The sequence below is a fragment of the Elephas maximus genome, chromosome 2, assembly GCF_024166365.1.
Source record: "Elephas maximus indicus isolate mEleMax1 chromosome 2, mEleMax1 primary haplotype, whole genome shotgun sequence".
NCBI lineage: Eukaryota > Metazoa > Chordata > Mammalia > Proboscidea > Elephantidae > Elephas > Elephas maximus.
Window position 1 is genome coordinate 54,454,723 of NC_064820.1, and position 16,296 is coordinate 54,471,018.

The following is a 16,296-nucleotide window of genomic DNA, read 5'->3' on the forward strand; positions in this document are numbered from 1 at the left end:
CTCATAAATAACATGGGGAATATTTTGTGTACCTTCAATAACAGTATTTTATTTAAAAAATATTTTCATGTTTAAATATAGAAATCTAGTTAGGTCATTCTAACACAGTATTTCTAAACATAATATACCAAATGTTATTCATCCATTAACCTATTGATGAATATTTAGATAATTTTTAGTTTTTTCCTTATGAAAAAATGCTGCTACATGTAAAATCTTTGCAGATGCCATGTGTGTGTCAGTGCTATTGGTTAACCTGGAAATATAGCTGGAAGTGGAATTGTTAGGTCATGTAATTCTACCTTGCTGAATATTTGCTAGATTGATCTTAAAATGTTTTTAACAATTTTAATCCTCACCGTCAGTGCATAAGAAATCTAATTCCATTCTCCCTTCCTAGTAACAGAATTTTTGGGTGTGGCAAATGGTTAAACTCTTGGCTGCTAACCCAAAAGTTGACAATTTGAGTCCACCCAGAGGTGCTTTGGAAGAAAGACCTGGCAGTCTACTTTAAAAAATCAGCCATTGAAAACCTTTGGGGTTCTATTCTGACACACAGGTGGTTACCACGAATAATAGTAGACTCCAGGGCAGTTGGTTTACTAACAACATGCATACACATTACATTCTCACCAAGTTTTTTTTATTTTCAGACCCTTAATTTTTTCAAACATGTTGGGTGCAAATGTGACACGAATGAATAATTGTTTAAATTGCATTTTCATGATTGCTGGTGAGGCTATCTTTTCCTGTTTATTGACCATTAGGTCTTTCTCTTTATCTGTGTTCTCTCACTTTCAGCATGCTCCTGTTTACTAGGTTGTCTTTTTCATTTTGATTTAAGATTTCCTTATATATTTTAGAAACTAATAATTATATATTATATGTATATCAAATATCTTTTCAGATCTTGGGTTCTAAAACTTATTTACAGTGTCATTTATGGCATGAAACTTTTAGATATGAATGTAGTCAAATTTATCAATTTTTTCTTTATCGTATGTACATATTGTTATATCTTTGTGAAATTCATCTTAATGAAGTAATAAAAGATTCTCCTTTATTTCCATCTAACGTTTAACATTTTGTTTATTTTGGACTTTAATATGTCTAGAATTTATGTGCATGGTGGGATCTAATTTTATTTTTCATGCCACATGGATAGGCGATTGTCCCAACATCATTTCTTGAAGAGATCATCTCTTCTCAGTTGATTGGTAAGGCTCCCTCTATTTACACCACATTTCCTAATATGCTGGGATTGATAACTGATTACCCTATCTTGTGCCATTAAATTACGTTTCTATTTCTAGACTAATATCTCACTGTTTCCAGTGATGGCTCTATCACAATTTACTATAAGATGGCTTAAATTCCATCTCCTTGGTTTTCTTCTTTAGAGTTATTTTTGAGCTCTGTTTTATCAGTTTTTCAAATTCCAGGAAAAATCCTTTTGAAAATTTGAGTGGATTTGAATTAAAAATTGAGGAGAGCTAATTTCTTTAAGATGTCTGTTACCATGGTAAATCTCTCCACTTATTCAGATCTTCTTTTAGAGTCTTACAATTTTTTCTCCATAAAGTTCCTGCACATTTTTTATTATAATAGTCTTAGTAAACTTAACCTATTTTGGGGGATAAGATAGTTTTTGTCTATTAGGTTCTTTAATGGATTCTACTGCATTATAAAAATACTTTGATTTTGTATATTGATCTTTTTGAATTCTCAAAGACTTTGATTTTAGATTCTCTTAGATTTTCTATGTAGACAGTCATGTCATCTCAAAACAATAATTTTCCCACTCTTTTTCAACCCTTATTTCTCTTATTATTTCATCTTATTTTATAGAATTGGTTAGGAATTCCATGAATAGGAATATTTCTAAAATTAAAATAGTCAAGCAGTAGATTTGCTGTGTGTTGTAGGTATATATTTTTACCAGAAAAAATCTACTTCTAGTACAGGTTGGGCAAGGTTTTTTTTATTAGTGTTTGTTAAATTTAATTGAAGTCTCTTTTGGATGAGTTCGGATAATAATATTGTTTTGTCTCCTTTAATTTGTCAGATTTACTTGTCTGATCTGTTAGGCTATGTGATTTTACTGATTTTAAGAAAATTTTTAGTTATTACCTCTTGAGAACCTGCCTCCTTGCTATTCCCAATATTCACATCTTCTAAGATTTCTATTGCACACATTTTAGAGTTTCATAATCTAACCTCCATATTTCTTAACTTCTCTTTCATATTTTCCATCTCTGTGTCTAGCCAGGCTGCTTTCTGCTTGAATTCCTAATTACTGTCTTGTAGTTCACTGATACCTTCTTTAACTGTATTCATTCTAATATTTTTGTCCATCTATAGAGTATTTGGAAACCCTGGTGGCGTAGTGGTTAAGTGCTATGGCTGCTAACCAAAGGGTCGGCAGTTCGAATCCGCCAGGTGCTCCTTGGAAACTCTATGGGACAGTTCTACTCTGTCCTATAGGGTCGCTATGAGTTGGAATTGACTTGACGGCACTGGGTTTGGTTTGGTTTTGGTTATAAAATATTTTAGTATGAGTTTGTTAAGGATATTTTCATACATGAGTTATAAATTTATCAAATAATTGTATGTATAAGTTCAAGTAATTGTGTTGCCTTTGCACCCATAATTTTCTATTTTTAAATTTCTGATTGATTTTTTTTATATCAACCTCTTCTTGATTGAACTCTGCTAGGTTTTATTTCATAAGCCCTTGTTCTTTTGCATTGCTTCTTAAATATCTTTTTGAAGATCTAAAACTTAAACCTTTTTAAATGTCACTCATTAGATTGTTCTGTTCTTTCAATTTCCTAGGAGTGAATTTTTCCATTTGTTAGATTGTTGGCTTCTGTATATTTTCTTGCACTTTGCAAAATTGAATTGACTAAATGTTCTTTGTTTTTATTTGTTGGCAATTTCTTCTTCTTTCTCCACAAATTAATTCCTCTGGACGTAGCAAACTTTTATTCCCTCTGTCTGTCCTCTTGGATTCACTGTTCCAGACCAAGTTTTATATTCGCATTTAGGGGCTCTGCTCCCTGGGGAATATTGCAAATCCAGGTGCTGAGCCATCAGGTAGTTTGTCCCAGTTGCTAGTCTATGTTTCCTCCCTCCCGCCTTCCAAGTCAAGCAGCCCTCTCTTGAAGACAGCACTAAATAGTAATCATAGACTGTATTTCACATTTATTACAATTGGAGGATTCTTTTTTTTCTCAGTTTTTGATTTGCTTCACTGAGTCTGACTTGGTCTCATACACATGAAAATTCTTTTGATGTCTCACAGGAGTTGAACTTTCCATTACTGTGCTTCAGCCCTTGCTTACACTACGACAGTGAATTAAATTTTCATTCCATAGTAATATAATCTTGCTTTTAGAGTTGATAAAAAAAAAGATGTGTTTAATTTTAAGGTTCATATTTTATTTAATATTGATACATTTTTGGAGTAGATAGGACAAAATGAACTGACAGCATCATATTTATTAGGAAATTCATGTTATTTTTGATTACCCTGGAGGATATGATATTTTATAATGGATATATACATATGGGAAACCCTGGTGCCGTAGTGGTTAAGCGCTATGGCTGCTAACCAAAGGGTCAGCAGTTCGAATCCACCAGGTGCTCCTTGGAAATTCTATGGGGCAGTTCTACTCTGTCTTATAGGGTCGCTATGAGTCGGAATCAACTCGACGGCACTGGGTTTGTTTTTTTTGGTACATACCTGTGATCATTTCTGGAAGAAAGTACTTGGAGAATGTAGGTAGTAAGCTTCAGGGTATTACTTGTATTTGTTTCCCAATAGCCTAGGCTATTAAGGCATCTGTTTGATACGGTTTGGTTAACCAAAGACCACCTTATTGGAATGTTAGGTAGACCAGATGATCATCCTGAGTGTAAAAGCAGATTATATCTAGGAAAGTAAGGCATTCATTCATTCATTCAATCATTCACTCAGGACTTATTTATAGACTGTGTGCTTGGTGCCAGTCACTGGACTAGTACTAGGGCTAGTAGGGCAAGAAGATGAAGTCACAATCCTCAAGGTACTTGTAGCCATTGGCCTATTGATATCTTGTGAGATTACTTTGTAGCTACATGATAGTTCTAAGAAAGTATATAAGAGGAACTATATTAATGCTACTTTCTGTAAAAAATCCACCGGACTCCTAATTAGTAGATTAACATTATAGAGGCTTATTTCTGGTATGGGTATCAGAGATCTCCTCAGGGGCTCTTCTGCAAGCAGTAACTCAAAAATCCAAGCTGCTTTTATTTTATGATGCTGTCATTTTAAACACATAGTTTCTAATGTCACCACAGAAGGATAATAAGAAGTGGAGGTTTCAGGTAGAGATCTTTTAAGAACCAAGTATGGGAATGGCTTATATCATTTTTATATATATTCTTCACCAAGAAGTTAGTCATATGGCCCCAACTTAGCTGCAAGAGAAGCAGGAACACACAATCTTCCAGTGTGCCCAGGAACAGGAATTACATTTGTGAGCCCCAGTTTTCTTTGTTGTAGGTAATCCTGTAATAACAACTACTAATAATAGGGAAAAGGAGATGTATGAAGAGAGAGATGTGAAGGAATTCATTTTTACGCTAAGTAGAATTCATTCTGATTAACCTTATTTAATCTAAAGAAAAATATTAGGGTGAAGTTTCAAAGAACATCTGAAGATGTGAATATTCGATATAGTCCAACCTTGTTGTTGTAAGGTGCTGTTGAGTTGCTTCCAACTCATAGAGACCCTACATACGACAGAAAGAAACACTGACTGGTCCTGTGCCATCCTCACAATCATTGTTATGCCTGAGCCCATTGTTGCATCCACTGTGTTAACCCATCTCCTCGAGGGTCTTCCTCTTTTTTGCTGATCCTTTACTTTACCAAGCCTTATGTCCTTCTCCAGGGACTAGTCCCTCCTGATAACATGTCCAAAGTATGTGAGAAAAAGTCTCACTATCCTTGCTGCTGAGGAACATTCTGGCTCTACCTTCTTCCAAGACAGATTTCTTCTGGCAGTCCATGGTATATTCAATCTTCTACCCCAGCACTGTAATTCAAAGGTGGCAATTCTTCTTCAGTCTTCCTTATTCATTGCTCAGTTTTCACATGCATATAAGGTGACTGAAAACACCATGATTTGGGTCAGGCACACCTTAGTCTTTAAAGTGACTTCTTTGGTTTTTAACACTTTAGAGGGGTCTTTTGCAGCAGATTTGCCTGGTGTGATACTTCATTTAATTTCTTGACTGATGCATCCATAGGCATTGATTGTGGATCCAAGTAAAATGAAATCCTTGACAACTTCAATCTTTTCTCCATTTATCATGATGTTGCTTAAGGATCCAGTTGTGAGGATTTTTATTTTCTTTATGTTGAAGCGTAATCCATACTGAAGGCTGTGGTCTTTGATCTTCATCAGTAAGTGCTTCAAGTGCCCTTCACTTTCAGCAAGCAAGGTTGTGCAATCTGGATATCATAGATTGTTAATGAGTACAGGTGCTTTATGAACACAATTAAGTATTCTAGAATTTTCTGTCTTCACAAGGTTAGCCATAATTTGTTATGATCCACACAGTAAAATGCCTTTGCATAGTCAATAAAACACAGGTAAACATCTTTCTGGTATTCTCTGCTTTCATCTGGGATCCATCTGACTGAAGCAATGATATTCCTCATTCCATGTCCTCTTATAAATCCTGCTTGAATTTCTGGAAGTTCCCTGTTGATGTACTGCTGCAACTGCTTTTGAATGATCTTCAGCAAAATTTTACTTGTATGTGATGGTATTAATGATAACCCACTGTCATCGAGTCAATTCTGACTCATAGCGACCCTGCAGGACAGAGTAGAACTGCCCCACATTGTTCGATAATTTCCACATTTTGTCGGATCACCTCTCTTTGGAATAGGCATAAATATGGATCTTTTCCAGCCAGTTGGCATAGACAAGTGAATGCTTCCAGAGCTGCAATCATATGTTAAAGGATCTCAGTTTGTATTCTGTCAATTTCTAGAGACTTGTTTTTCACCAATGTCTTCAGTGTAGCTTGGACGTGTTCCTTCAGTACTATAGGTTCTTGATCATATGCTACCTCCTGAAATGATGAAAGTCGACCAATTGTTTTTGGTACAGTGTGTATTCTTTCTATCTTCTATTACATTTCTATTGCTACGTAACAAATTACCACAAATTCAGCATCTTAAATCAACACTCATTTATTAGCTTACAGTTATGTAGGCCAGAGTTCCAGTTATACTCAGTTGAGTCCTATGCCCAAAGCAGGTTTTGCTGGACTGGTTTATTATGTGAAGGCTCTGGGAAAAAATTCACTTCCAGACTCCTTTGTTGGAAGAATCCAGTCTTTGTTGTTTTAAGTCTCATATACCTATTTTCTTTTTGAATGTCAGCTGAAGGCAGATCTCTTCCCCAAGATGCTGCCCACATTGCTTGCTATGTGGCCCCTCCATTTTCAAAGCCAGCAACAGCATGTTGAGCTTTTCTCAGCCTTCAGGTTTTTCTGAATTTCACTTTTTCCTTACTCTCCTGCTTTTAATGATTCATATGATTAGATCAGCCATACTCAGATAATTTCCTTATCTTAAGGTCAACTAAGACATATAACATAACATAAAATAACATAATAACATGTTTCTGTATTTAGGGTGGAACACCTTTGGAGCACTATTTTAGGTATTCTACGTATTACTGGTATATTTAAGGATCTCTGGTGGTATAACAGTTAAGCATTTGGCTGCTAACTGAAAGGCTGGGTGTCTGAACCCACCCAGAAGCTCTGAGGGAGAAAGACCTGGAGATCTCATTCCATAAAGATTACAGCCAAAAAGACCCTGTGGGGCAGTTCTACTCTGTCACTTGGGGTTGCTATGAGTTGAAATTTACTTAATGGCACCCAACAACACTGACGACAAAGGCAATGAAAACCTCCAGGAAGAACAAAGTAATGTTTCTGACCAAAAAAAAAAAAATACATTGGAGCATGATTTTGAGGTGACTGTGCATGTAGTTCTTTTTCAGAAAGCACCAAGAACCAGTGTCTAGATTTGCTTCCATTCCCCACACTGAACTGTCATGTTATTTATATAAAAACCTCACTTTATTTCATGATTAACTACTCTCATCACAAGTAGTGAAATATAGTATTTTCTCAGTAGGAGATAAATGTAACACTTGAGGACACTTGGATGCTTTCCTCCTGTGAAGTCAGGGCTTAGAATAAGTGGTAGAGACTTTATTGGCAACTATAAAGCTACGAAGACTGTATATTCACTTTTATGTACTATAACAGCAGTATAGGCAAGAGTTTCCGAATCTGTAGGACCCTGTCAATGACATTTTACGTGCTGGATGGTTACAATGAACATGCATTCTCTCTTTAAAGCTTTGAACATGGAAGTATGAAGAGCAAGAACTATGTGGATTGATTGGCACTGCCAAGCACACAACTGGGGTTCATATATAAGAAAATATGTACAATATTGGTGCCCACACATGTTTTGTAAGCTAAAGTGAAATAGTCTTCTTTCTAATGAAACAATTTCAAAAGTGGATTGAAATTTCAACCAACATAAACTTTTCTTCTGATGTATAAAATTACGAAAATTGTCATTAAGTGCACTTATGGGTGACAGTAAATAGAAAACAAAAATTAGTCTAGATTAGTTATATATCAGTTGCAAGCACTGTCCATAGTGATTTCTCTATAGATACATCATCCACTCTGGATAGGATATCTTGAAGTCTCCTAAGAGTCTTTTTCCCTCTTACATTTAATTGTAGAGTGTGCGTAAAATATGAAGTCATTTTAACAACATTCTAAAACAAAACAAAACCTGAATTAGTATTCAAATTATACAACACTACCAAAAAGTATAAGGTCTACATGCAAAAAGCAGCAGTGGTTAAGAGCTCAGGCTGCTAATCAAAAGTCGGTAGTTAGAATACACCAAGAGCTCCTTGGAAATCCTATAGGACAGTTCTACTCTGTCCTATAAAACCAAACCCATTGCCGCTGAGTCGATTTTAACTCATAGCGACCCTATAGGTCAGCGTAGAACTTCCCTGTAGAGTTTCCAAGGAGCACCTGGTGGGTTTGAACTGCCGACCTTTTGGTTAGCAGCTGCTGCATTTAACCACTACACCACTCTGTCTTATAGCATAGCTATAAGACAGAATTGACTCAAAGGCACCTTTTTTTTTTTTAATACTAAGCTTAGGTGTTCAAGTTGGTCTTCTTAAAATGCTTTTCCAGAATACCTATACAATTATCTTTAGTAACATTACAACAAAGCAAAATAATTTCATAACAAATTCATTCAATGAGTACCTATTTAGTGTCAATTATGGAGTTGCCGTGAGTTGGAATCGACTTGATGGTACACAACAACAGCAACAACACAGGTCAAACCCTTCTTTTCCCCTGGAGGGGTGGGGAGTGGGTGTTGTCTTCAAAGCCCACAGGCATTTGTATTAACATTCTCAGCTGTGATAATTCTTTTTCTTTTGAGGAATTAATCTGTTTTATTCTACTGTTTAAATTCAATGTGCTGTTAAGCCTGATGTCTGACTATGGTAGGTGAATAAGATCTTCTTGTTTCCAATATATTGCATTAGCATCCTCTTCCTGTCCAAAGAAACTTCCAGACCATTTATCTTCTAGCTTCGTATGAAACCATGTTCCTTTGTAACTCATGTTAGTTGGCTAAACTAACCATTACTCCCCCTTCTACCTCTATACTCTAAAATTTATTAGTTGTGTGATCTTGGTCAAGTTAACATTTCTAAGTCTATTGTTTAATAACTTACTACATATGTTTTCTTGTGTCCCAGACCTTAGGTCTTTTTCCCAAGATCCAAAACTAAGATGAAGGTTATTGATATATTTTTTCAGTTTCATTATGCACTACCCTGCATCTATAAGCTATTTAGAATAGTGTTTCTTGCAGGAAATGCATCCAGAATTTTAAACAAGAAATTTAAAAGCAAATGTTTGTTCTACAATAATTTAATAAAGAAAAGATTTTCTTTACTGGATCTATATAAGACTAAATACCAGCATCTTTTAAAAGTATACTTTTATAAAGTTAAGGAACTTCTATTATTTATGTAAAACTCATTACTTTAGCTCTAAGGTTCTATGCGCACAGCAAGAAAGTCAATTAGCTCCACAAAGGAACCACTTCCTGTCCTTATTAAAGAATAAGTAGCCTTTGCAAAAGAAAAATATGAGCTATAGTGTGCCTCCATTTAACATGAATAGAAAACCATGGGAGTAAAATGAAATATTGGAAAAGGCATGTCCTCAGGGAAAATAATAACCTTACTCTATGAAATAAATTTAATTAAAGTTTTAGCTATACTTTGATCCTAACAGCCAATTCTTTCATTCTCCTGTTTATCAATCTTTAACTACAAAATTTTCTGCTTCTTTTGTATTCTTGAATTTCAACTTGACCCAAGGAGAGAATAATAGTTTCATGGTTTCAAAGAGCCTCTTCATAATTATCGATTTTGTTCTACTTCTTTAAAAAATAAATGCATGAAAGGGTTTGTACTTTGTTGTTGCTAGTTGCTGTCAATTTGCTTCTGACTCACAGTAAACCCATGTGTGCAGAGTAGAACTGCTCCATAAGTTTTCTAGGCTGTGACTATTTGGAAACAAATTGCCAGGCCTTTTCCAAGGTGCCTCTGGGTGGGTTTGAGCTGCTGACCTTTCAGCTAGTAGTTGATAGCTTAACAGTTTGCACCATCCAGACATTCCTGTTTATAATTTACTCAAAATATATTTTAACCCTCTTAGCCTTTAAATAATAGATACTTGAATGAGCTACTTTAATAATCCACAGTTGGTGCTATCAATATTTGTATCCCGAAACAGAGAAATGGTACTTTGCTAGAATGCAGCAATAGATATTGCTGTGGATTCAGTTGTGTCCCCCCAAAAGATTTGTTGAATTCCTAATGTCTGGCACCTGTGAATGTGACCTTATTTGGACATAGAATCTTTGGAGATGTAATCAAGATAAAATGAGGTCATTAAGTGGGCCCCATTCTAATATGGCTGATATCTGCATGAGAACAGGAGAAAAGGTGCAGACACAGGCATAGAGAGAGGATGCCCTGTTAAAATGAATGCAGAGATTGTAGTGATGAGTTCACAAGCCAAGGAATGCAAATAATTGCTAGCATACCAGAAGGCAAGAGAAAGGCATGGACTAGGTTCTCTTCTAGAGCTTTCAGAGAGAGCAGGACCCTGGTAATATCCTGATTTCGAAATTCTGGCCTCCAGAACTCTGAGAGAACAAAGTTCTGTTGCCACCTAGTAGGTGGTAATTTGTAAGACATCTTTAGGAAACTGATGTAGATTTGGTCTCCTTTTCAATAGTCAAGTATGAACAGTTATACGAAAACCAAAACCAAACCCACTGCCGTGGAGTCGATTCGGACTCATAGCGACCGTACAGGACAGAGTAGAACTGCCCCGTAGAGTTTCCAAGGAGCACCTGGCAGATTCGAACTGCCGACCTTTTGGTTAGCACCCGTAGCACTTAACCACTACGCCACCAGGGTTTCCTGAACAGTTATAGAATACAGAAAAAAAGAAAGACCTACTACCACCCCCATAGTTTTCCAACATTTGTACACGGCAGATACCCCAGTGAAACCCAGCACTCTTCGTTACATATCTGCTTGTTTGGAAATCAACCAGGAATGAGCACGCTGTTTCATGTAGGTGGACACATAGAAGGGCTTCGGTTCCTCCTCTTCAGTTCTCCGGAGACACCCAGTTCCTTAATACTGAAGCTTCTGAAGTGAGGGCTACAATTTTCTCCCGTTTCTCAGTTTCATGCCAGCTTTTAATATCCTCTAACACACGGGGTCTCCATGCGTCGGAATGGACTAGATGGCAACTACCAACAATAACAACAACATAATGAAATAAAGCAAAGTAAAACTTCTACGCAAACATCATTCTGCAAGCATTTTGATTCACTTCTCTCTCTCTTGAAACAAATAACAGTAAACAGAACAAGTAATATAAGGGAAAATTTTTTTCTTCCATTCTCAATTAAAGAAGAAAACATCTATAACACCAGATACCAAACAGAAAGGACACCGATAAAAAACTCAGAAACTTGAATAAATGAAGAAGGTGAAGAACAGAAGACACATGTTATTAATAGTTGAAGCACTTTTTTTGAAAAATTTACCTGGTGATATTTTCATTAGAATAACAAGGTACCTGTGTGTGAGAATATTTTGGGAGATGTTACGAATGCCTTTGTAAATAGCCATCTGAACTTTTCAGAACAGACAGCATATCTGCAGAGGAAACCACTTTGGCCTGCCATTTGTATAGTCTGCCAGCTAACATGTAACTATTGGAGACCCTTGGAAGTGAGCAGAGTCGAATGAACTAGAGTAGAATAAAGGACAGAGGGAGAAAGCAGTCTGTGATGAAGGGATCCAGTGTGAGACACGTAGGACACCAACTCTGTGTGAATGATTCTATGGGCTTGTTTCCATTTTCAACTACCTCGATGAGCAGTCCTGCATTTTTTATTTTCTAATGAATAGTTGAGCATGAATCAAGTCAAATTTATCTCTTTGCCCTAAAACCGTCTCCCTCTAACTATATTTCCCTGTATGGCTTAATGTTATTCTCATGCTTCTTGGTCACCAAAGCCTCAGAACTCATGAGTTATCTTTGACTCCTCTTTCTCTCTTGCTCCTTAGAGTTAACTGCCTGCTAAAGGCTATTACTTTGTCTGCCAATATGTCCTTTCTCTTGTCTCTTTCGTTTCTTTCTCATAGTACTTAATTATTTCCTTAGTCTCTATCTGTAAGCTTCTTGTCTCCATCATCCCCTCTACTTAATCCATTCTACATAGTGACACTCTATTTAAATTCCTCACTGTTCTACTATGCTTCTCTCCCTCTCAACTTCTCTTAGACTACTTAAATGCAAAACTAAGCATTTAATTTGTGTCAAAAGATTAATATTTTGAAACTTACAAACCATCAACTCCAATATGCTTTACCTTCACCTAGTAAACATCTTAGTATAGAACACCTTTCAGGCTTCTTATTTTTATTTTTTCCTTTTTTGTCTTGAATGAGGTTCACATTTTCTCTCTCTTTCTTCTTTGAATTCCAATAGCATTTTTGCTTTTTACTACTCATTCAACGCCTGTACTAGACTTCATTCTTAAAAACAGAGAACACTTTGTTAAGGGAGTGACATTGTGCATGTGAATAAATTTAATTAAGACACCATTCCTGCTTTTTAGGACCTCAATTTTTGGAGTGCAAGTACAAGTGGAATAAGTAAATTAGTCATTTTTTTTTAAAGTGCTATATTTTTGTAATATATCTATATATCTGCATTTATATATATGTAAATGTGTATCAAAATACTTCAGTTCCATTCAAGGCAGGACTACACATAATGCCATTTTTATTGTTCTGGATGATGGTCAAGATGATGTTGCTGATGATGATGAAGATATATTTTTGATAAGTTGAATAAAATAGCCTTTGCCCTCTATGAAATTCTGTGCTAGGTGACTGCACACATGTTATCTGAGCTCTTGAAAGAGGACCTAGTATGAGAGATGTGTAGCTTTTGCTCCTTTAGGAACAGAATTTGACAGAAGAATATCTATGAGATACAAATACACAAAATACCTATTTGGACCTTCCTTTTAGTCTATTGTAAATTGAGCAGCACAAGGAGATAAAGGTAGAGATGGAGATAAATAAGTACGGATGTAGATATTTCAAGAGAACAATCACTAAACATTCCATTGTGTCAACTAGGAAACTCCCTGGCATACCTGTAAGAAGATGATGTGTAGGGTGACAGGATATTTCTGCATTTTCTTTTATCTTTGTCAGGTGTATTTATAACCATCTTTGTCAAAGCCTATCTTGGGAACCAGGTATTTTCCCTTTGGAGGTGATTAGGAAGCCCAGTTGGCATAGAGAGAAGCTTAATATCATCAAAATGATGGTTTTGTTAGAGCAAAAGGGCCACAGCCCCATCAAGTAAGACACTCACTTGGCCTGCAGACTAGGCCCCTGAGTCATGGTCCTGGTGCAGAACTGTCCTTTGTTTGCTTTCCCCTCATTTAACTGGCCTTCACTTATTCCTAGTGTGATTACTCCAGGTGCAGAAAGCTGAGGAGCCTGAAGCTACTCTGGGGATTAAACAATTTTAACTATACATGAGTTATTGGAAAAGAAACTGTGCCACCAGAAGCTTTACAAAAAGGAAAAATATATATATCCTTTCATTTATAAAGGGCCGAGGCTGTCTTCCTGATAACCATATCCTGTTTCCTTTCCACACACGTCTCTCAGACAGCAGGCACACTTTTGCTACCACTCTTCCCTTCTGCACTTCAATATGCTTTAACTGCATTTCTCTAATATTGAAGAGCTGAAGGATGCGGATGGAGAATATAGCTTAATGCAGGCTTTGTGCCTATTACCTCAGGAAGGAAAAGCAGTGTATGGCAGTCCCTCAGGAGATTGCAAGTGCCACCATGTCAAAATTCATCAGAGTTCTAGTTTACTTCATGTCATGGCAAAGTGCCAACTCAGCTCTAGCTCAATTCTCTTGGGTTCAGATCCAACTGGCAAGGGATGCATTTCAAAACTCAGAAATGCATTTCTCTTTTGCCTTTTCTATATTTAACTTTTACGTATGCTTAAGTTCAGATATCAAATAACTTTTTATATGCATGTATATATCTCATGCATGTGTTGTCTATTTGTATCTGCTGCCACATCAATAGAGACTATTATTCTACAAACACGCACACACACACACACACAAACACAAACACACACACAGAAGCACATACACTTGAGTGATTCACTAAATGGCAACATAAACTAAAAAACCAAATCTTAATTATGCTAACTATTTTCCTTTCCTCCGATATAAATGCAATGAAATGTGCTTTTCCGTTTGCTTTTGAATAAGTTGATCAGGCACTGGACAAATAGCCTATGTATCTATGGTGTTTCGTGTAAGAATCTTCCTGAAGGGAACTGTCTTGATGTTTGCAATGACTTTTTAATTTCCTCATCAAGACAGACAAACACATTGACATATTGAATGAAAAAGTGTTAGATAAACTATACAGTAAGAGACAGAGAGAGAAAAAGAATGATCATGAGAAAGAAAGCAAGTACGATGGAATATTAACAAAAAGTGAATCCAGATAAAAATTATGCAGTATTCAAATAACAAGAGAAGAAGAACAACATAGCACTCCATGTAAACACAGCATAATACTGACAAACATTTGATGAATCCTCTTCACATTTTAAAGAAGAGAAAAGACATCCTATGTCAGGGGTGGAACTTTTCTATGAACCCTGGATTGGGCTCTATGGCATCTGGAGATTCATCTTCGTTCTAGGATTTTTCATCTAACTGGGAAACTACAGGGCCCAAATAAATGTAGACCAAAATTCAGGAAGTCACTAGGGACCGTGATGAGGCAAGACATCACAAGAATAATTTAAGCCAGAAGGAACTAGCTTTGGCTTCAGCTTGACAGAGAAACAGAGGAGAATTTTTAAAAAGTTGGCCAGCAGCAAAGCATGGGAAAAAAAGAAAAATTGGCTTCCATCCAAACTGGCATATTATTAAAATATCCCCTTTCCAAATCTGTAAGTAGGAAGGAGGAATACATGAGGGTGGGTGAAATGAAGGCTGGGTGAAAAATTTAGTCAAAGTTAAAAGGTCCTTGGCAAGAATAAAATGAAAAGGGGGGTCATTGTGCTCTCTAAAACAAATTGACAGTCAATCAACGCTGTCAAATGCAACCTAATAACAGCCACTATTCCCCCGGGAGAATGTCAAAAAAATGGAACTTCTTGTCACTTTCGTGTTTGAAATTTGGGGCTTTCCTTTAATGCCTAGATTCTGAACTACTCTCAATAAGTAAAAGGAGTTGGAATAATAGAACAATTCTATGTTCTGGAAATCACTTTGCTCCCCTGCAGGAGTCAGGAAACATCCTAGCATAAGTACAAGCAAACTTGAACTGGGTTGACTGTTGGCCAAACAATCCAATAGCACTCAGGTTTCACAGCCAAATTACTGTAGAGAGAGTTTATCTAAAATATCCTGCACAGAGCTGCACTGAGGACAGAGATTTGACTTAGTGAGGACTTGAAGAATTAAATTTATTTCCGCAACAATTCAATAAACGTGTATTGAGAGTCTAATATGTGCCAGGCACTGTGCTAAATGCTGAGAGCAGGCACAGCTCACAGGGAGGGTAGTGAGACAGTAACATGCACAGTTTCAATGTTTAGCAGGAAGATTCTGCTGGATCATGACCTCTCCCATGAGGTTCCCACAGGTCTACCAAGGGCTCCAGATATACTTAAAGGTTCAGTTGGTTTCTTTAAATATGGGCTATTATTGATATCTTTGAGAAACTCTGGAGAACATGAATTGAATCAGGACTCTCTAGAAACTCCCTGGAACGACTTAAAATCTCCAAATAAGACCCAGTAACAAACACAAATATCAAAACCTTCTTTAATTAGAAATTTATAGAGGCTTTATATGGACATTAAATAACTAGGTAGGTGCTATCAAGTTGGCTCCAACTTAAGTACAACAGGAAAATATGTTGCCCTGTCCTGCATCATCCTCAAGGTTGCCAACACACTGAGTCCATCATTGCCAGTACTGTGCCAATCCATCTTTTAGCCCTTGTTGGCCTTCTACTTCACTAAACATGATGCCTTTCTCCAGTGATTGATCCGTTCTGATCAAATGTCCAAAGTAAGTGAGTCAGACAATGTTCTGGTGTGATTCATAAAGTTTTCATAGGCTAATTTTTAGAAGTAGATTGCCAAGCCTTTCTTCCTAGTCTGGAAGCTCTGCTGAAACATGTACACCATGGGTGGTCCTGCTTGTATTTGAAATACTGGTGGCATAGCTTCCAGTATAACAGCAACATGCAAGCCACCTCAGTACAACAAACTGACAGAAGGGTGGTGGATAGGGACATTACCCCAACTTGACCAGCAGTTCTGAAAATTAACCAACGAAAACCCTATTGATCCCAACAGAATACTGATATAGTGTTGTAAGATGAGCCCCTGAGACACCCAAAATACACAGTGCCTGCATCAATGGGCTCGAGCATACCAATGATCCTAAAGATGGTGCAAGGCCAGGCAACAGTTTGTTCTTTTGTACATCTGG